A 23218-nucleotide genomic window follows, 5' to 3' on the forward strand; every position below is an offset into this window, starting at 1 on the left:
CTAGAAACCCTTCTACCTCTGGGTTACACTCCCAGACCTATTTTTATATTTTTTTTATGTGGAAACAGGGTCTCTTAAGCCAGCGTGGCTGGGTTCGAATCTGCATGATCCTCCTGTCTCCGCCTCCCAAGCTCGGGGATTACAAGCATGTGCCACCACGCCTGGCATTGGAAAATTTTATTATTAACAAAAATATTTTTTATTTTTTTAATTTAAATCTTTTTTGATAATTCACTTGAAAATGTGTAATTTTTGTATATTTTTACATATAACGACATTAAATATAGTTTTAACTTGTATAATTTAATGAAATAGAGTTTTGAACCTTTTTATTTTCCTGTTCTTTGTAAGAATTATATTAATAATTCTCTTTTTAATCCACAGCCTCTTTGCAGGAAGTTTTAAGTCATCCACTTATTTGGAAGGATACATTAGTTGGAGCAAAATAAGTTAATACATCATGTCATTTAAGGAAGTACAATTACTTACTCATATTGTAGTCAACAACTAAGCCAAGCATAGGAGGGAGAGATGGGGAGGGAGTGGGGTGGGAACTGGGTAGGGGCTAACTGGGTGATGTGTACATGTATGTCTACAGAAGATTTTTACCCCATTATGATGTATGAATGCAATGCACCAATGAAAACATCTTTTAAAAAATAAAGAGGCACAATTAAAATGCAAAATGTTGCTGGGTGTGATGGACACACGTGTAACTATAGTACTCGGGAGACTGAGGCAAGAGGATCACAAGTTTAAAGCCAGCCTCAGTAACTTAGGCTTTCAGCATCTTAGCAAGACCCTGATTCCAAATAAAAAATTAAAAGGCCAGGCGTGGTGGCGCACACTTGTAATCCCTGCGCTTGGGAGGCAGAGACAGGAGGATCGCACAGGTTTGAAGCCAGCTGCGGGCGCGCTGGCTTAAGAGACCCTGTTTCCAAATAAAAATGTAAAAATAGGTCTGGGAGTGTAGCCCGGAGGTAGAAGGGCTTCCAGGAACTCCAGTACCACCAAAATTAAATAAATAAATAAACAAATAAATAAATAAATAAATAAATAAAATAGATTTGGGGTGTAATTTAGTTGGAAGTCCCCTGAGTTATATCCCCAGTACCACAAATAAATAAATAATAAAAGTGCTGTGAAATAGTTCTTGTTGTATTGGCAGGATTAAGAGTACTGTCAGCGAGAACCTTTCACAATTCAGAGGCCAATCACATTTTCTTGCTTTTTTGTCCATCCATATAACATGCCATTTTAAATATTTTTTTCCAGGTCACACCTGCGTTGGCCAGATGTTCCTGAGAAATCGCTCACCTTGTGGATTAATTCATCATCATCATAATCATAGTACTGATAGCTCATCCTATGCAGGTATCTCACTACATTTGAAAGCTAAAGTTACTCAAGGCATGTACATCAAGGGGCAACCATCTTTATAGATGTTTTAGACTTCTACCTACCATGAAATGGATAATGGCAGCAGCTGTGCAAGATAGGACTGAATAGATGACCGCCTGACCAGGACAATCTGCATCTGGCAGTCATTCTTATCATTCTTAAAGTTCGAGGGAGTTCTTTCCATTTCATTTTTTTTTTCTTTTTGAGGTACTAGGACTAAATACCATGGTTATTCTACCTTTTAGCATTTTTAGTTCTATTTTATTTATTTTTAAATTTTTTAAAAAGAGTCTCACTAAGTTGTCTTGCACTGCATTTCTAAGCTTGAAACTGTGATCTTTCTGTCTTCATCTTCCAAGTATTGGGATTCTACTCATGAGCCACCACGCCCTGCTTATCCCCCCTTTCTTGTACCAATATTCATTCCAGGTCAGTCAGCAAGTGTTTCCTTTGTAAATGGAGTTCAACCTAATCCTGTAAATATAAGCTTTGTCTTAGGTTCAAGAACGTTGCACCTGTGCTGAAGTGGCCTTGTCTCTTATAAATCTTCAGTCTAAAGTTTGGAATCTTTAGTTTGAGTTGCATCTTATGGCTGGACAGCATGTAGTGGGGGTTCTGGACAACACTCTAATGGATCTTATGTCTGTTTTTGATCATTTAGCCACAATATGTCCCTTATTGTATATCGCTACATTCTCATTACCCATGGTTAAATGTATGATAGATGAGTCTTAGTATGGTGTATCATGACGGTGGCTGGAACAGTACCAAAGTTAATAAATACATGAATAGCTGAGGAGAATGTAAAAAGCCCACCTTAAGTGATAAGTGTAGTGGTTATAATGTAAGGACCAAAGTGAGAGTTTTTCTGTTAAGATAAATTTTAGACGCCGGGCGTGGTGGCACACACTTGTAATCCCCGCACTTGGGAGGCTGAGACAGGAGGATCAAGCACGTTCGAAGCCAGCCTCAGCTACTTAGTGAGGTTCTCAGCAACTTAGTGAGACCCTGTTTTCAAATAAAATATAAAATAGGTTTGGGAGTATAGCCCAGAGATAGAAAGCCCCTGGGTTCCACCCCCAGAACCACCAAAAAAAAAAAAAAAAAAAAGCAAAAGATAAATTTTAGATTAAAAATATTTTGGAGCTCATCACTTGCAATTTATTTATATATACCTTCCCCACATTTCTTATTAACTGCTTATAGGGAAAAATTATAGTTAGGGAAAAAAACAAGAAAAACAGTGTCATTAGAATCTCTGTAAGATATAAAGAATAGAACCAGTACCATTGTGTGGTCAATATAATTTTCTGTATTATCCACTAAGTGTCAAAATGATTATTGGATGAGAAATTAATCAACAGAAATACCTGGGTCACAGTAGATTACACAAATGAGTACCGAGACAAAAGTCAAAAACCAGGGGATGCAAATCCAGAGGTAATAGGAGCATTGTGAGCTATGAGACCAGTTTTCTAAGGCCAGATGGTTATTAAGAGGAGTGAATCCATTATGACTTTTAGAAAAATGTGAAAGAGGATTTAGATGTTCAAGTTATTTGTTCTGAGTTTATACAGAAACAGCCAGAGAAAAAGTATAAGGTTTGTGATTCTATTTTGCTCTCTCCCTTACCTTTCTGGCTGTAGCAGATACAGGTAGAAAGATATATAGCAGCCTCCATGAACATAACCTTCACAGAGTTTCTATAACCTTCAGGAAAAAAAAAAAAACTTTTGTTTTAATAGGACAGAACCCAAAGGGTAGGATATTTTTCATTGGGAATTATGTCCTCCAGAGACCAGGGATTATTTACATTTTATGGAGATAATTATTGATTTTGAGTCTTCATCTACATATATTTGTTTAAAAATAGCCCACCTAACTTTTTCTTTAATACAATTTTTCCAATGCCTTTGTTTTCCTTTTATGTTGTGTGCATAAGCACACACATTGACGATTTTTATTTATTTATTTATTTTGTGTGTGTGTGTGTGTGTGAGTGTGTGTGTGTGTGTGTGTGTGTGTGTGTGTGGCACTGGAGTTCCTGGAAGCCCTTCTACCTCCGGGCTACACTCCCAAACCTATTTTTTATACTTTTTTATTTGGAAACAGGGTCTCTTAAGCCAGCGAGGCTGGCTTCGAACCAGCGCGATCCTCCTGTCTCCGCCTCCCAAGCATGGGGATTACAAGCGTGCGCCACCACGCCCGGCCACATTGACGATTTTTAAACAGGAAACATTTCCCATTCATCTTCACTTTATTGTCAGAGTCAGTCTATTTTTGTTTCACTATTTTCTTCCAGCTGCATGCAGCTACTTACATAAGACTTCTTGATTTTCTTAGTGTGATTAGACTAATTAATGATTTTGGCTTTGCTATTTTTCCAATTCTTGATTATTACATTGTTATCTTAAGTTATTTACATTTTTAATTCCTGACATGAAAGGCTACTGCATATATGTTAGAAATTTTTCATGTAAAAGCATAACACATTTCATTATAGTGCTTATGACAAAGATAAGAGAAAAATTTGAGATGTCCTAAATTTAATTATCAAGAAATTCTAAAGATGAAGGAAAGAAAAGACATATAAGTTAATCACTTAACAGAGAAGGGCCAACAACTACCCCATATTCCTGCATGTACATTGGAATCTTGAAATAGAAGCCCAGGCAGTTAGTTAACAGATGTCACCATGTCTGGCTTAAAACATGGGCTTATTAATTGGCATAGACCTAAACCAATCCAGTATAACCAATACTCTTCTTATAAATTCTCTTATATCCCAAAAGTTTCCTCACTTTAGGTTATCCCATCACTGTCATCTACAGTCAATGTAGAGGTTGACAGCTCCCAGTTGCACATTCTAGAGCCCCCTGAGTCTCTACTCTCCAAGGTGGAGGAAGCTGTGGCTGCTCCTTAAGCACATCATGCCAAGAAAGAAGCCACCCAAAAGGTGGGCACTTTTGCTGCTGTTGCTACCTTGTAGACTAGAGAAAACAGATCCAAAAACCAAATAAACCCCTTATAAAATTCAGCTGAATGCCTGATGAATTCCTAGCTTGTCCTATAGACCTCAACATCAAAAACTGCAAGTTGCAGTTATAATATGGCATTGTGTATTAAAAGGTCAATTATGAAGCACCTAGAATTTTTTATTTGAAAGGGTTCTGGTAGGATTCAGACATTGTTGACTTTTTTGAAATTGTGGGCTTTGATTTTCCCCCTCCAAAAACTAGTTTTATTTGATGTATCCAAGTCTTAAGTTTCTAAATAAGGAAAAAAAAATTTCTATGAAAAAAAGAACGGTGAAGCTTACATCAGAGTGAGCTTTCCTTTTCTGCTCTTTTATTTTATCTGGCCTTCAGAATATGAGATGGTGTCATTTTCATACAGAAAGGACCTTCTTAGTTCATTGATCCACACGGCAATCTTCTGTGGGATCAAAGCACACAATACAGGTTTGCCAGACAATTGTATAGGCATCTTTCAATCTAGCCAAGATGATAATCAGACCTCAAATTAAAGATACAGTATTAACTAATTCATTCATTCATTAATATTCCTGAAAGTGGTTAGAAGTTTCTTTTCATTGGTGATAGCATCTTTAATAGTTCCTTTTATGGTGATGACACTTTTCCAACATTCTTTTACTATAAATTACATAGAAAAACAACTCCAGGATGATTGATATAGAGTTTATTTATTACCCTTAAAAGCTATATAAGTATCTTAGTATTTAATAATTATGCTTCAAAGGAATATCTAAGCTCTTAATAGGATTACATTTTATGTTATGATTTGTAATGATATTTTATTCTATTCTGTATATGACATATTTATTTTGTATTAGTGATTGTTTGATTTTTACGCTGTTATGTGTTTCTGTAATAATATAACTTACTTTACAAAGAAAAGAGATTTCCTTGGCTCATGGTTGTTGTGGCTGGAAAGTTCAAATGGCATAGTGACCGCCTCTGGTGAGGTGGCACCAGAGTGGTGTCATAACATTGTGGATGGCACCATGTGATGGAAGCACATGCAAGAGTGGCTTCTGGGTACAAGCAAAAGAAACCAAAAATGTGGGGTGTTCTGGCTTTAAAACAAATACTTTCTGCAGTAACTAGCCTAGTCTTGGAAGACTTACCTCACTTCTAAAATGTTAATCCCTTCTTAAGATGCATCTAGAAAATTTTCCTAAGTAAACTTTTATTAAATATTTGTCCAAATTTATTATTATTTGATGGGGTGTGTCCATACAGTGCCTAAGGAGATGCAGCCTTCCTTGGCCTGAGCGGCCTGCAGCCCAAGGTAAAACTTTAAGTAAAGTGATTCAGCAGAAAAGGGGCAAAGATGGCGCCTGGAGGAAGCTAGGAAGGCGTGGTTTCCCTATTCATTATGGGTGGGGAGACTGAGCGGTTTTTCCCTTATTACCTTTAAAGGAGCTTTCCGCACACGTGAATGGCTCATGTACTGGCCTGGGATTGGCTGTAAACTACATGCTAGTGATCTTTATCCCGGATAGGCTAGGCTATTTCTCATGGAAATTCCCCTCGTGGTTTGGTGCTATATATATGATTTCTTGGAGAGAGATAAGTGAGATCTTGCTTGACTTGACTCCCGGCTCGTGGGTTTGTGTTCGAGTCGTTGGTACTCATCATCTCGCCAAGCCCCGCCAGCTGTCGGGCTGGATTCCCGACAATTCTTCTTCTTCTTCTTCTTCTTCTTCTTCTTCTTCTTCTTCTTATTATTATTATTATTATTATTATTATTATATTATTAGTGGTACTGGGGTTCCTGGAAGCCCTTCTACCTCCGGGCTACACTCCCAGAACTATTTAATCTACTAAAAATAAATTCAGAAAAACATTTTATTCAGGACATCACACACAAAAATAAAATACTTAGTAATAAGCCTAACCAAGGAAGTAAAAGACCTCTACAAAGAAAATTTGAAATATTAAAAGAAGAAATTGAGGAAGACCTTAGGAGATGGAAAGATCTTCAATGTTCTTGGATTGGCAGAATAAATATCATTAAAATGACCATTCTTTCAAAAGTGATCTAGAGAATCAATGCAATATCCATTAAATTAAAAAGGTCACTCCTCACAGACATAGAAAAATAAGTCTATAAATTCATTTGGAATAACAAAAATAACCCAGACTAGCGAAAATAGTTCTCAGCAACAAAAACCATGCAGGAGGCATCACAATACCTGACTTTGAAGCCATAGTAATAAAAGCAGCATGGTATTGGCACAAAAACAGATATAGACCAATGGAGCAGAATAGAAGACTCAGAAACAAATCTGCATAATTAAAGCCAATTGGTTTTTGACAAAGGGGCCAAAAGCATTTACTGGAAAAGGATAGGCTCTTCAACAAATGGTATTGGCAAAACTGTTTAACTAAATGTAGAAAAATGGAACAAAACCCCACTTTCTCACCTTGCACAAGAGTCAATTTAAGATGGATCAAAGACTTGGAAATTAAACCAGAGACCTTAAGGTATCTTAAAGAGGGTCTAGGCCCAACACTGTAACACAGCCAGGTAAAAACTTCTTCAACAAGACCCCAAAGGACAAGATATAAAAATGAGAATGATATATGTGGGATTGCATTAAACTGAAAAGCTTCTCTATAGCAAAGGAAGCTATTGAGAACCTCAACTGAGAGCCAACACAATGGGTAAAGATTTCTGCCACCTTCTCCTCCAATAGAGGACTGGTATCTAGAATATACAGAGAACTCAAGAAACTCAGCACTAAAAAAACAAATAACCCAATCAAAAAATGGGCAATTGAACTAAATAAACACTTCACAACAAAAGAAATTCAAATGGCCAATAAATGCATGAAAAACACTCAACATCATTGGCAATCAGAGAGATGCAAATCCAGACTATTCTGAGATTTTACTTACCTTCAACTAGAATGGTAACTATCTAAATCACAAACAAGAACAAATGCTGGTCAGAATGTTGAGAAGTGGGAACTCTAATACATTTTTGGTGAGATTGAAAATTAATGCAATCACTTTGGAAAACAGTATGGAGGATTCTCAAAAGAATGGAAATCCATATGATCCAGCAAAACCACTTCAGGCTATCTACCCAAAAGAATGAATATGAAACTACCAAACTAATGCATGTGTACCTATGTTCATAGCCACACAATTCACAATTGACAAACTATAGAACCAGTGAAGATGTCCACAAACAGATGAATGGGTTATAAAACTATGAAATATGTACACAGTGGAATTTTACTCAGCCATAAAGAACAAACTTACTTCATTTGTGGGGAAGTGGATGGAATTGGAGAACATTATGGTGAGATTTGTCAGCCACAAAATGTAAAAATTTGCATGCTCTCCCTAGTATGTGGAAGCTAGGGAGATATAGGGTCATAGGAGAAACTATAGATGAAAACGGAGCAAATAAGGCAACCTAACTTATCTAGGGGGACAAGAAGGGAGAAAAATGAAATTCTGAATGTACAGGATGTACATCCACAAACATCAAGGGCAATCACTAAGCCAAACGTGAAAAGGAGGGAGGGAGGAAGGAATGGAGTGAGAATTGAGGAAGGGCTAAATGAGTGAGGTGTGCATGTATACCTCTATCATCTTGTACCCTATTAAGACGTATGACCACTTCACAGTAAAACAAGAAAAATATATTTTGGAGAAGCAAATACTGAGATGATGGCAAAGACATGCCACATATAGGCAGCTATGAATAAAAATACAGCATAAGTAAAATTATACAAATTAAACATAAAACTAAGAGTCGAATATATCGGGTAGGCCAAAAAAGCTATTATATTTTAATTAAGCACATAAAGTACTTTGAAACATAAACATATTTGATGTAATTTTATGGTATTTTACATATAAGAAATATTTTATTAAAATATAAAAATCTCCTAAGGTAAAATACGAAACAACATAGTTTTTCCAAAAATTTATTTTAAAGTATAAGTAATATAAATAATAAATGTGAATAAGTATATTTAAAATATCTTTAAATCTTAAAATGAAATTAATTAACCAAAGAGAAGATCTCAGTTTTCAGTAACATGAAGACAACAAAAAATTACAAAATTAGAAGCCAGGCATGGTGGCAAACACTTGTAACCCCAGAGCTTGGGAGGCTATAACAGAATGATCACACAGTTTCAAAGCCAGCCTCAGCTACTGAGTGAGGCTCTCAGCAACTTAGTGAGACCCTGTTTCCAAATAAAGTATAAAATAGGATGGGGAGGTAGAAAAGCCCCTGGGTTCCACCCCCCAAAACCACAAAAAAATTACAAAATTAAAAAGAAAGCAACAGAAAATGCACAAGAAAAAGCAACAAAAATAAATTTTTTAAAAAAGTGAAGAAAGAAAATTAAAAGAATATTAATTAGAAATAAGATCAAACAATAAAAAAGAAAAATATCAGTTTAAAATTTTGAGATATGATTAAAATATACATGCAAAGAAAATCATAACTTTAAATAAGAATGAGGAATTAAAGACAAGAATACAGTAGAATAGTTACAGCAATTTAGGAAGCATGGATAGTATAAAGGAAGAAAACAGCACAAAAGACAAATCAGTATAACCCTTATACAGATTTATAATCTGAAGAATGCTTTACAAAACAATTCAAGAAAAAATACAAGTACTTTGCTATATGTGTGAGTATTGTATATGGCTGTATAGATCAAATACATTTCAACAACAAAGGAAGATTATAACAAATGGAATATTATAAATTTAAAATTTAAATAAATGGAAAGATACTAAAAATATAACAACATAGCTAAATCAATCAGTGAAATAAAATTTAAATTGTCATTTACTAGATAAGAATAGCAAACATTGACCATTAAAAATGGTTATAATGATACTAAATAGAAACTGTTTTAAGATGAAACAATTTTCATGATATTTTTTAGGTAATAGATGAAGTGTACCTTACTATAATTGTTTCAAATACAAAAATAGTTAAAAATATTTTCATTGTGTTTTTCATACTTTTATAAACTCACAGAGAAAAATATTTTAAAAAGCACAAACTAAGCTTTGTAATACATTTTGAATTAAATTAGGCATCATGAAAATTAAATAAACCAGTATCAACTACATAGTGTTTATCCCTAAAATCCAAATATTATCCAGTTAGAGGACTCATTATATATAAATTAGAGTAAAAGAAGTTCAAAATAGATTTGATCAAATTTAATATCCATCCAGGTTAAAAAGAAAGATAAAACCAGACCAGTTCTTTTTCCAAATAATAAAATAAAAATTATATCAGACCAAAAGCAGTAGTCATGGTTAATGTAGACATATTCCACTGATAAAATTATTTCTATTGAAATACTCCCACTCCCATTCTAAGTCAATGATACACATACAAAAAACCCAACTATTAAAAGTAAATATGGAAAAACAAAAAAATTCTGTTGCTTCTGTCACTGCCAAACTATTCAGCTCAACAGACACAATTTAAACATTAGCCGGTTTCAAAATATTTTAATTTCAACTTCCTAAAACAGCCACCTATATAATAATAAGTGATTTCATTATCAAAATTTACCCAAAATAAAAATAAAAGAATCACATTTACACATATGCCAAAAATGGTCAAAAATTATCATTGCATTAAATAATTTTGAATAATTGTAATGTGATAGCAAGTCTCCAGATAAGAATGCTCAATATTGTGAAAGATGCATTGCTTCTCATACTAATTTATTAAATTTATAATGAACATTTTTATTATATTATGGAACTGGGAAACAGTTATTCTTATATTCATCTAGGAATGTAATGTAAATATTCATGTGAGGAACAGTGATGGAAAACAATGAGTTGTCATATAATAAAATAGATTATAATTTTACATTAAATGAATCAATTGATACAATTACTATCAAGTTTTATAGTACAGTATGAAGACATTACATTTAGACTCAGCTTCTACTTTGAAGCATAAGCTAAAAGATAGAATTCATTTTAATTTGGCAAAATATACATACTTTATGCTATACTTATGTCAAACCAAATCTCAACTACATTAAATATTTGATAGAAAACATTATAAGTTCATAAGAAGTCCATATTGTAAATAATCATATTGTGCATAATCATAAGGTACAAAATGAAGTATTTGATTTGGCAAACTTAATTTTAAAAAATGCATATGAAGAAATATGATAATTATAAAAAGAAAACAAATATCCTAAAAACCAATTGAAGCCAATAAAGTTAATATTATATCACGAATATGTAAAATATCTCTATAAATGATTTTAGAAACTTTTTACAATCTTAAAATTAATCAATTATGGCCTGGTGTGGTGGCGCACGCTTGTAATCCCCGCACTTGGGAGGTGGAAACAGGAGGATCATGCAGGTTTAAAGCCAGCCTCACTGGCTTAAGAGACCCTGTTTCCAAATTTAAAAAATATAAAAGATAGGTGTCTGGGAGTGTAGACCGGAGGTAGAAGGGTTTCCAGGGGGGGGGGGGGGAATTAATCAATTGTGTTATTTTAACAATTTGAAATGTGAAAACTAATATACTTGTGAAAGGCTTGTTTTTGCTGTCAATGTTAGTTACAATACTGAACATATTATTAAATGCATATTATTAATCACATATTATTTATTCATTTTTATCTTGTCCTCCTGCTTTTCCCATTATATATGTACCTACATACATGATGCAAGAGTAGAAATTATGTCAAAGAAGCTTCCCAGTGAAATAAGTTACTGAGTACTTCACTGTTAAAAGTGTGTGTTTGGGGGGGGGGACTCAAGGAAGAATATTAATAGTAACCGTAAAACCTTTTGTTATATTTTTATTGGTGCAGTGTAGTTGTACATCAAAGTGAGTTTCAAAGTGAAACAAACACAAATGCACACAGCACTTGATGTGTTTTCCACTCCTCACCCCCATACATGTTAATGGGGTCGGTAGTGACGTGGCATTATTTAAAGGTTTGCCTTCGTCGACTCTCCTTTTTCCTACCCCCCTCTACCCCCTCAGTTTCCTTCCACTACTCTACTGGTCTCTCTTATTTATCTGAAATCTCTTTTGTTTCCTAGTTTCTTTCCTACTTACACATATGAGAGAAGACATACAACCTTTGACTTATTGAAACTGGCTGGTCTCAGCATAATATTCTCTAGTTTCATCTATTTTTCTGCAAATGACATATTTTGTTCTTTATGGCAGAACAAAATCCTGCTTTGTATATATACCACATTTTCTTTATCAGTTCATCTGTTGACTGACACCTAGGTTTGTTCCGTAAGTTGGCGATTAGGAATTGTGCTGCTATAAAAAGGGATATGCACGTATTACTATACAATTCTGACTTTACCACATCACCGAGCTGTCGCACTCCACAGAAAAACAGTTTTTGAAAATCTAGAAACTGATTTCAAAACTACCTCTGCCAAAACTAAGATAACTTTGATGCAGTTTTACTTAGTTTCCAAATTGAGGGCCATGATAGGAAATATATCTACACCATTTCCGTATAATATCCTCTTGATTTCATAACCTTTGGGCTTGTAATATTACTATTTAAATCTTAAAATTGGGACATAACGCTAGAGGGTATTAGTAATAAGGTTTTGTGAGTTTGAAGTTAATTTTTTGATTTTCTGGCTATGAAGATACCTAAATATATAAAGTGTAAGACACCTAACAGTAGAGTAAGAATCGTTTGTGATTGGATCACTCAAAGACTTACAATGCCTAATATTCTTATTTGCTTTCAGCTAGTTTCTTGGCTTCTTTCTTTTCTCTTTTTCTTCCTCTTTCCCTCCTTTTCTGTACCTCTTTCGTCTTTAATTTATTTTTTATCATTTTCTCTACTTGTCTTTTTCATCTATTTCTAATGGTTTATTATTCATCTAGCTTTCCATCTTTCAACCTAGTTATAGTTAATATCATATTGTACATGCAGCATTCAATTTGCCTGCTTTTAAAAATGATTTAATATTATGAACATTTTCAATGCATTTAAATATTTGTTATGAGCACAATTTTAAACAGTGATGTGATATTTCACAATGAGGGCTTGATTAAATCACAGTCTTGATGTTGGCCTAAAAGCCTCTTTGCACAGCTGTTTTTAAAATGCCTTTATCATCGATATGCAACAAGGTCAAAATTTTCATTCCAAAGAGATTTAAAAATGTTTCATGTATCAAAAAAGCATATAGAATTTAAATTAATTGCCTATATATACTAAGAAATATTTCTTTCTTTCTTTCTTTTTTTTGCAGGTTTGAGGATGGAACGCAGGGGCATTTGACCTCCGAGCAACACCCTCTGCCCTATTTTTTACTCGTTATTTTGAAACAGGGTCTCACTAAGTTGTGGAGGGCCTCATTAAGTAGCTGAGGCTGTCCCCGAACAGCGATCCTCAGGTCTCAGCCTCCCGAACGCTGGGATTACCATGCCCAACTTTAGAAATATTTCTTGAAGGCCGGGCGTGGTGGCGCACACTTGTAATCCCCGCACTTGGGAGGCGGAGACAGGAGGATCGCGCAGGCTCGAAGCCAGCCCCGCGCGCTTGCTTAGGATAAGACCCTGTTTCCAAATAAAAATGTAAAAATAGGTCTGGGAGTGTAGCCCGGAGGTAGAAGGGCTTCCAGGAACCCCAGTACCACCAAAAAAAAAAAAAAAAAAAAAAAAAAAGAAATATTTCTTGAACATACTACTTAGTTTAGTGTGTGTGTCCAAAACTTTTAGGTGATCTGAAAGAGGCATCACTTTTATGGAAAGATCATGATCATTGATCATACTCGAACAATTTGTTGAATATCAATATCTCACATCCTAATTTAATTTTTTTGGTCATTTCTTGCTCAAACTCTTCCAAATTGCATAAGAACACTAGATCCCAATCAGGGACATTAAGAAAACAAAAACAAGGGTGGGTGTGGTGGCACACTCTTGTAATCCTAGCATTTGGGAGGCAGAGATTGGAGGATCTCTGTTGGAGAAAAGCCTCAGCTACTTAGCTAGGCCCTTTACAACTCAGTTGAGACCCTGTTTCATAAAATAAAAGACTAAGAAAAGAAAAATAATAATAGGGATGGGGGTGTAGCTTGGAGTTAGAATGTCCCTGGGTTTCCATCTATGCACCATCATGACCGGCTGCCAGCCCTGTTTTAAGAAAACAAAATCAGACTTCCGGGAAGATGGCGACCGAGAAAAGCGGGGCTTAAGAGTCCCGCTAACAACCAATCTCCATTACCACAAAAAGAGCGCCTTTCATAGCCAGAAAACACCATCACCAGAAAAACAAAAAAACCACCAGGCTCCAGAGAGAAAGCGGACTGAGAACAGAGCTCAGGGCCACAGAGGAGACACACGAGCCCGAGGACGCGGCAGCAGCGCCATACTGCCGGCGGCAGCGGCGAACTCAGCGGACGGCTACAGCAAGCCGAGGTGAGCCGATGCGGAACAGCCAGGCGGGATCTTTCGGCATAGACAGCATTTAAAGCTCCCAGTGGCTGAGCTCAGCACACGCTGTAGGGATTCAGAGTAGAAATCAAAACCAGAGAAGAAAAAATACGCCAGCCTCATGGCCGAGGGCGTGGCAGAGGCGCCATATTGCCACCGGCGGCGGCAGCAGCAGTGAATTCACCGAGTCCAGTACAGCTATATCTACGTACTCAAGAACAGTGAGTCAAATTGCGGGCCACAGAGGAGAAATCCCAGTATTGTGCCTCCTGGGACTTGACCCAGTGAGGGAGTGGTGGTGGCAGAGATATCACACCATAGGAGAGCGTGCAACCTGGCACCCCCCATAGTTTAAAGCAGCCTCTATCGACTCCCTGGGTCGGAGACTCTGTGATACAACCCAGTAAAGGAGTAGTAGGGTCTGAGATAATACAGACTCGAGATCCAGAGCACCTTAAGTGAAGCCATAGTGACCCAAGGGAAGAACCCAGAGAAGGCACAAACTTCCGAAATCATGGGAAAGAGGAATAACACTGAAGTAATGAATGTGCACAACCCCACAACATCAGAACCTGATAAAACAGAAAATCAGAGATTTCTAGAAGATCAAATCAGGAAAATAACTGTAGAAATAATAGAGGTGCTTCGAAAAGAACTCAGAGAGAGCCAAAAAGAGATAAAGGATGCAATTAATGAAGTAAAGGCCTCAATTCAAAGCACAAACAACCGATTAGACCACATGGAGAACAGAATCTCGCTCTTAGAAGATGAGCAATCCAAAAATGAATGCATAGTTTCTAATCTAGAAAAAGATATCCAACAGCAGGAATCTGACATTGAAGAAATATGGGTCCATCTTAAGAGAGCTAACCTAAGAATAATTGGAATAGAGGAGGGAAAAGAAAGTGATACCAAAGGGATCAACAATCTCTTCAAGGAAGTAATAGCAGAAAATTTTCCAAATATAGAGCAAGAGGTTGATACACAGATCCAGGAAACTTATAGAACTCCCTTTAGACAGGATCCGAGAAGAGGATCCCCACGCCATATAATTGTCAAAATGACCAATGTGGAAGCCAAGCAGAGAATCTTAAAGGCAACAAAAACAAAGGGCCAAGTGACATTCAGAGGCAAACCAATTAGAATCACTCCAGACTTCCCAAACCAAGTCATGAGAGCCAGAAGGGCTTGGAGTAACATATTCCAAACTCTGAAAGAAAACAACTTCCAGCCAAAAATTTCCTATCCAGCAAAACTTTCTATCAAATTAGATGGAGAAATAAGAAGCTTCCATGACAAACAGAAACTGAAGGAATTTATGTCTTCAAAACCAGCGCTAGAGAAAATACTCAAAGAGATTAACTACAAAGAAGAAATAGGTAACACTCACCAGAACCAGAGAAACAAGAGTTTCCATCCAACAGACAACTAAGATTGGTTATCTGTGGAGATTCATTATTTATGTTAGTCTTTTACCTATCTCTAAATTGTATTGTTTGCCTTTATTGTTGTTAATTTTTAGGATTTCTAGTTGGAATATTAATATACCTTCAGATATAGCAATTGGAAATATTTTATCCCATTCTATTAGTAACTGTTAACTCTGTTTACATTGTCTTTGGATATACAATATTTTCTTTTATTTTTTAGGGAGTTTGTATATTCTTCTGTTGCCTGTGCCATTGAAATCATATCCAAGAAATCACTGCCAATTTCAATGTTGTGAGGTTTTATGACCCAGATTTTCTCCTAAAAGTTTATAGTCTTAAGATTTATATTTCGGTCTTTTATCTATTTTGAGTTAATACTTGTATGTGGGATTAGGTAAGGGTCCAATTTTATTCTTTTCCATGTAATTATTATTTTTCAACAATATTTAGTTAAAAGATTATTATTTCCACCACCAATTGTTCATGGAAACCTTGTCAAAAATAACTTGACAATATAGGGAAGAAGTTAGCTCTAGGCTTGTATTTAACTCCAATGGTCTATATATCTGCCTTTAGAACAGTACTACACTGTTTCAATTATTGTAGCTTTATATGGTTTGAAATCAGAAAATATACATCTTCTAGCTTTGTTTTTGCTTCGAGATTGTTTTGGGTATCTAGAGTCCATATTCCATATCAGGATAGATTTTTTTCTGAAAAATAAATATATGATAGTTTCACCAAAAAAAAAAAGAAAAAAATATTCTCTGGTAAGAAAGAAAGCAAAAAGAAATATTGAAATGTTATCTTTAAGTCATCAAAAGCTTGGTATCAGACAAATGAAACTGTTATGTGAGATTATCATTTTTAATTTTGGATAAATTGCTATAATACTAGATGTCAACCACTAAGCCAAGCATGGGAGGGAGGGATGGGGAGAGAATGGGGTGGGGATCGGGTGGGGGCTGACTGGGCGATGTGTGCATGTATGTCTACAAAAGTTTGTATCCCACTATGATGTATGAATACAGTGCACCAATAAAAAAAAAAAAAAAAAAAAAAAAAAAAAAGAAAACAAAATCAAAACAACTAAAAATTAGACTAGATTATACAAACCCGAGAGAATAAATAAGCATAGGAAAGAGCTAATATAACTACTTATATTTAAGGATTCTTATTTTCATATTCAAGTGGCCATACTATAAGAAACAAATCATAAAAGTTCTTAAGAAGCAAAATAAATAGTTTTGCCATAAATTATTTTTATGACAGCACAAAAATAAAGGCTTTGAGACAAAAGAGTGGTCTTTAAAATAACTTAGTTAATAATGAAGGCTGTTGAGCCCCCACAAGGAGCCCTAATAGTGATGCCTAGGGAAATCCAGAGGTTCCGCTTTCTGGAGTTCAGAGTGATTAATCTGAGCAGTCTCGCTTGTTTTGCCCACTGTACAATGGTTGTGCTATAATTTTTTCCATTATTTTTTCATCTATGATTCAAGATTAAAAGGTACCAGACCATGAAAGAATGCTAGTGTTAGAGTTCATATTGCAGTAATTTCTCTTTGCTGTGTAGTGAATGCTCTTTCTTTTGCTCCTTTCTTTCTTTTTTATAAATAAAATCTGAATCAGTTATTGCTGCATAAAGAATAGGCCACTGATATGAACACTAAGAAAATTGTGATTGAGTAAAATAATAATGCATTGAACTGGGGTGGCGCTTGTGCTCACAACTCTTCTTGAACATTAATCATGCTCAGACTTTCCCCATCAGGCAGATCAGCTCTCTCTGTTTCACAGCAGGAAAATATGACAAAAAGGCAAAATGAGATGCCAAGAATTGTCAAACTTATTAAGAGCTAAAATGAAAACAGTAGCAAAAGTTTCTCAGTAATAAACCACAAGTTCACATTAGTATCTGACTATCTTATTTTCTAGACAGACCTATCCAAGTAAGCAGAGAGATTCCTTAATAATAAGTTTTTGCACGGAAAGCACAAAATCAGGATGCCATATGGTACCATTATGGGCTCTAACATAAATATCTGCAAGAAAGAGCTACCAGGTTTTCAAAGGTTAATCTTTTCTTAATCAAATTATTTCTATTTATTTGTAAATACAATGTAAAACTAGTGATATATTTAAGAACAATCTCCCTACACTGAATTTGCAATTCAAATGAGAAAAAGTGACTGAAATGACACGATAGTATAGACCAGAGAAGATTTTAGGCTTCACAAATATTCCAATCAATTTTATAAATACAGGCATAGTAAACAAATTTGGGAAAAGAGATATATCATCAAGAACACCACTCATTTGTCTTTGAGAGAGAGAGAGGAGAGAGAGAGAGAGGGAATCTATGAATCAGAGTTTGACCAAGACTCAGATTCCCATTCTGTTTTCATAAAAATGAGGCTTTTCTCCAGGAACTAAAAATCACTGTGGGTATTTCTGATATGTACCTAAATAGCTCATTCATAAGCAGAAATGCATACATCTCATTAAACAAAATTTAGCATCAAAAGCCAGTACGAGGCTTTCTTCATGTTCACATATTTATATTTGTACATCCACACAGTTAGGTATTAGCTTATGAACTACATAAAAGTTACTACATATATAGGCCACACTATGTGGAGAGGATATCAAATAATGTAGTCAAGTAAAATCGCTGCTATTTCAGAGGTTACATTTGATGTTGAAGATACATATTTTAAAAGGAATTAAGCCCCCCAAGTGCTGTGTGCATGTCTGTCAGTATCACTCTGAACTATATTGTGATGTGAGGTAGAATGCAACAATGAAAGTCTATGTGTGCATATGTATTTAAAACTGGTAGACTTTGTGGGACGGGCTGCTCTCTCCTCAATGAAACCTTGAATAAATCTGCAAAATGAGAGAAAAGTGAGAGTATTAGAGAAAAATAATAGACTGAATTTAAAACTGAAAATATCCTGAGAAAATAAAATTTATTTGTGAGTTGGTGAAGGCTAGTCATAAAAGTCGTCTCAGCAGAGCCTTATGGCTAATATTTTCCCTTGTCCCACCATGCCGGGCAGAGCAGCAGTAAGAAAACAGGGTCTCCCTGGGGAAATGAGCAAATGATGGGTAATGCTGCCCTGCTTATTTATTTATTTTTTTGGTAATGGAAATGGAATCCAGGGGCATTCTACCTTTGAGCTACATCCTCGACCCTATTTTTTATCCTTTATTTTAAAATAGAGTATCACTGAGTTGCAAGCAGCCTCACTAAGTAGCTGAGGCTGTCCGCGAACCACAATTCTCCTGTCTCAGCTACTCAAATGCTGGGATTATAGGCATGCACCACCACACCTTGCTTGCCCTCCTTATTTTTTTTCACACACCCTTACACACTTGTGCTCAAGGACTATAAAAATAACAACTCTTGCTAGGGAATTATATAGTGGCAATTCAAGGATTTATTATGGGGAAGTTTGGGGACTAATGGATTAACATCAGAAAGTGGAATACAAAGTAGAGGTGGTTCTTTGCAGAATCCTACACACACACACACACACACACACACACACACACACACACGGGAAAAGGAGAGACTCAAACTTTGAAGTAGCCCCCTCAGTACGTATTTTCAATCAAAGTATTTGATATCCTCAGGAGACCAGGAGTTCATGGGCAGTACATACCCACAAAAATTATGAAGTAGATAAACAAGTATCTGGTTAGCTTGTACATATACAATAAAAATTAGAAGACATACAGAGAAAGATCAAATAATTAAAATAAATATAATAGGTATTATTAGAGAGTGGAATTATAGGTGAGCCTGCACATTTTTAAACAGCTCTGAAACTGAGATGAATGTTGGCTAGGTACAGAAAAGAAACACACAGAATATCAATTTGAAGAACTCTCCAAAACAACCAACTTTAAAAATTCAAAAATAAAAATGCTTAGTGGAGCTCTCAGGAAGTTAGCAAGACCTTATTTACAACTAATTTTTTTTTTTTTTTAAGTAGGGATGGGGAGTATAGCTTGAAGGTATAATGTCTCGAGGTTCAATCCCCAGTACTAAAAACATTGGAGAAAATATTATAAAGATCTTAAATACAAGACAAAGTTTTAAGACTTAAGGGTAATACATATCAAGAATTAGATGCATAAATAGCTTATTTTTCAAAATATCAAAGATGACAAAATTATTTATTTTAAAATAATTAACTTTCTGGCCGGGCATGGTGGCGCATGCTTGTAATCCCTGTGCTTGGGAGGCGGAGACAGGAGGATCGTGCAGGTTCGAAGCCAGCCGCGCAGGCTTAAGAGACCCTGTTTCCAAAAATAAAAAAGTATAAAATAGGTCTGGGAGTGTAGCCCGGAGGTAGTAGGGCTTCCAGGAACCCCAGTACCACATAAATAAATAAATAAATAAATAAATAAATAAATAAATAAAATAATTGACTTTCTCAAAATGTCCAAAATGCATAAATTAGAGAAACTACAGCAAAGGAGAAGGGTCATTTTACCATATAAGATGACAATACATGCTATCGTACTAGCAAAATATTTCTACTAATAAAAAAGTAAAGAACTAGCATAGGGAGAATGAATAGACCCTAGATAGAAGAAAGGACATGGAAAAGTATACTTTTATATAAGACTGTTGTATGATATGAGCAGAAAAATATGACTAACATTAATAGACTACTGGGTAAAATGAAGCTGGACTCCTGAGTGGAGAATATTTATCTGTGTGCTCTAAGTTCAAATGTATGATCAATTCAACATTATTGAAATTTAACAAAAATGGTGAAAAAGACAGTCACAAAAATTCTATAAATTTAAATGCATTTGGTGCTATGAAGAATATAAACTTAATGCATCCATATATTGACATTTTTTTTTTTTGGTGGTACTGGGATTCCTGGAAACCCTTCTACCTCTGAGGTACACTCCTAGACACCTATTTTTTATATTTTTATTTGAAAGCAGAGTCTCAAACCTGTGTGGTCTTCCTGTCTCCGCCTCCCAAGCACAGGGATTACAAGCGTGCGCCACCAAACCGGCTATATATTGACTTTTATGAGCAAAATTAGAGTCTATAATCACTTGTCATAATCTATGTATCATATTTTATTGTAATTTGTTATTTATAGAGCCATGATATTACAAGTTTTGTTTTTTGTCTCAAGTGATGAATCCTGTGTCCTGAACAAAATTTAGATTGAAAGAAAGACATTTATATGATCTAAATCTCAAGACCAGCATTCCATAAAGGCTCTGTGAATATGTGTGAACTAGTTGAGACTGTAAAAAAGAGAAAGAGAAGAAGAGAAAGGTTAACAGACTCAATCAGAAAAATAATGACTTTTTAAGTAATCAAGTTGCTAGACTTTAATTACTGCCATTTTACAATATTGGGAATGAACATGTATTAAACTAATATCTATAATTGGGTGATGTGTGCATTTATGTCTCCACCATTTTGTATCCCATTAAGATGTATGACTACAATGCACCAATAAAAATTTTTAAAAATAAAAATTATATAATTTAATTTTGGTACAAAAAGACTAATATATACTTAAAAATGAGAAGTGTTTTTTAAAAGTGCTTATATTTTCTAAGACATTCAGTAAAATTCAGGTATTTACTTGAAGTTCATTGTAGAGTTTTGGCCTTAACACGTTTCCACTAATGAGGTTAATAGAAAGCCTCAAGTCTAACTGTGTTCTTCTTCTGTAATTTAAAGCTCCCCTTAACCTTTTTCTCTTTTCTTTTTGTAATAATGCAGCCATTGCCATCTCTGATAATAAGAGAGAATTCAGGAGATTTTTTTAACACTTGGCATTATCCATCTATTGCAATACAGTTACAATGTTCCATGTACAGCAGACAGAAGAGACCCAGAGCCCCTTTTATATTCTGACATTTAAAAGGTCCTGACACTATTCAGAGACTCATACCCAGTTACAAGAAAAGGCTAGTTTATTCTAACAACAAGACTGTTGTGTAGCTGCAAAGCACAGCCCTGTTTCAGAGGATTTCCTCTTTCTTTATGACAGCATGACTTGAAAGGTCAAGAGTTTACATTAGTTCTCACCCTATCCTTTCCAGCCATTTATTATGATTATTCATTAGAAGTTCTTTATATTATTAGAAAGGCATGTCCCTTTATTGGAAACAATTTGAGAAGTAATTATAAAATAATGTTCTTAATATGTTTCACATTATTTTATTGATTTTTGAAACCTGTACTTCTGTCTTTATTTTTGCATGACTTTTCATCTTGAATCAAATTCTAGAAATGTGCCTCTGATTTCTTTTCATTTAGTCTTTAAGTGTAATAAATGGTATCTTGGGGAAATACACATATATTGTTTATAACACATCTGTCTATAACTACATGTAGAATGCTCTTTGGTGAGCATTGGATGCTAATTACTTAATTGGAGAATTTCAACTAGAAAACTGCAAATAAGAGAAATATACTGTCACAAGCCAGCATAGAAAGGATGCACATAATAAAGATACAGAGCTGCCCTGACTTCTCTCAAGGAAGAGGTCCCTGACCCCAGGATTACATTAGGCCATGACCTCAAATGATTATTTTCATGATCTTAGTTCTTTAATACTGTAATTGTACTCAGACTCTTGAGTTTATGAGTCATAGTCTAGTTCTTATTCCGCAGAAAATTAGGATTAATTTTAAAATAATAAAAAATCTCATGAGGATTATTTATTACTGAATTATGTATCCCTTGAATAATCCATCCATTGAAAAAGTTAAGCTCTTTTTCAAAGATATGCACTCATATAGGAACCACTATTAAAAAAAATTATTGACTTACTGGCTTTTTTTGTTTTTTGGTACTTAGGGAGGATTGAACTCAGGGGTATTCTACCTCTAAGATACAATCCAAACCCTTTTAATTTTTTTAATTTTGAAACAGGGTCTGGTTTATTGCTCAGGGTCTCACTGAATTTTTGAAACTGATCATAAACCTGTGATCTTTCTGTCTTAGCCTTCCAAGCTCTAGACATAAAGGTACAAGCCACCATAGCCAATTCAAAAGAATTTTAATGAGTATTTGTGGACCTCCTCTGAAGGCATGTATTTATTTATTTATTCCTTTTTTTTTTTTTTACAGTACTGGGGATGAAACGCAGGGGCATTGCACCTCTGAACCACACTCCGATTCCTATTTTTTAGTTTTTGTTTTATTTTTTGAAACAAGGTCTCACTGAGTTGTGAAGGGCCTCACTAAGTAGCTGAGGCTGTCTGTGAACCGCAATCCTCTGGCCTTAGCTTCCCAAATGCTGGGATTGCAAGTGTGCATTACCACGCCCAGCCAGTTTTTAATTTTTTTTTCTTGGTGCATTGTAGTCATACACATTAATGGAGTACAAGATGTTAGAGGAATACATGTACACATCACACATTTTAGCCTTCCCCAGTTCCGCCCTCATTCCCTCCCTTCCCTTTTTCTCATGTTTGGCTTAGTGATTGGCTTTGATATGTTTGTGCATGTACATTATGTCCACTGGGGTGTTTTCCTCTTCCTCTCTTTCATCTCCCTCAGTTAGGTTGCTTTATTTGCTCATCTGTAGTTTCTCCTTCTTCATCTAGAGTTTCTCCTATGACCCATTTTCTCCCTATCTTCTGCATATTAGGAGAACATTGGGTTTCTTATTTCATTTTTTAATGGAGTAAGAATACCACCCTAAGATATGCCATTATAGCATATGAATTTTTTCAGTAAAAAACACTTGAAAAACAACAAATGCTATTGCATTTGTTGCAATAGCAACAAATATGGCTGACATTTCATGTTGTTTCTTAAAAGTGGGAGATGATATTCTAATGCAATGATGTCTTCTACTTCCAGACCACAAAAAATGCCATACTTATGATCAAAGACAGGAAGCTGAGG

The sequence above is a fragment of the Muscardinus avellanarius genome, assembly GCF_963383645.1.
Source record: "Muscardinus avellanarius genome assembly, chromosome: 5".
Taxonomy (NCBI): domain Eukaryota; kingdom Metazoa; phylum Chordata; class Mammalia; order Rodentia; family Gliridae; genus Muscardinus; species Muscardinus avellanarius.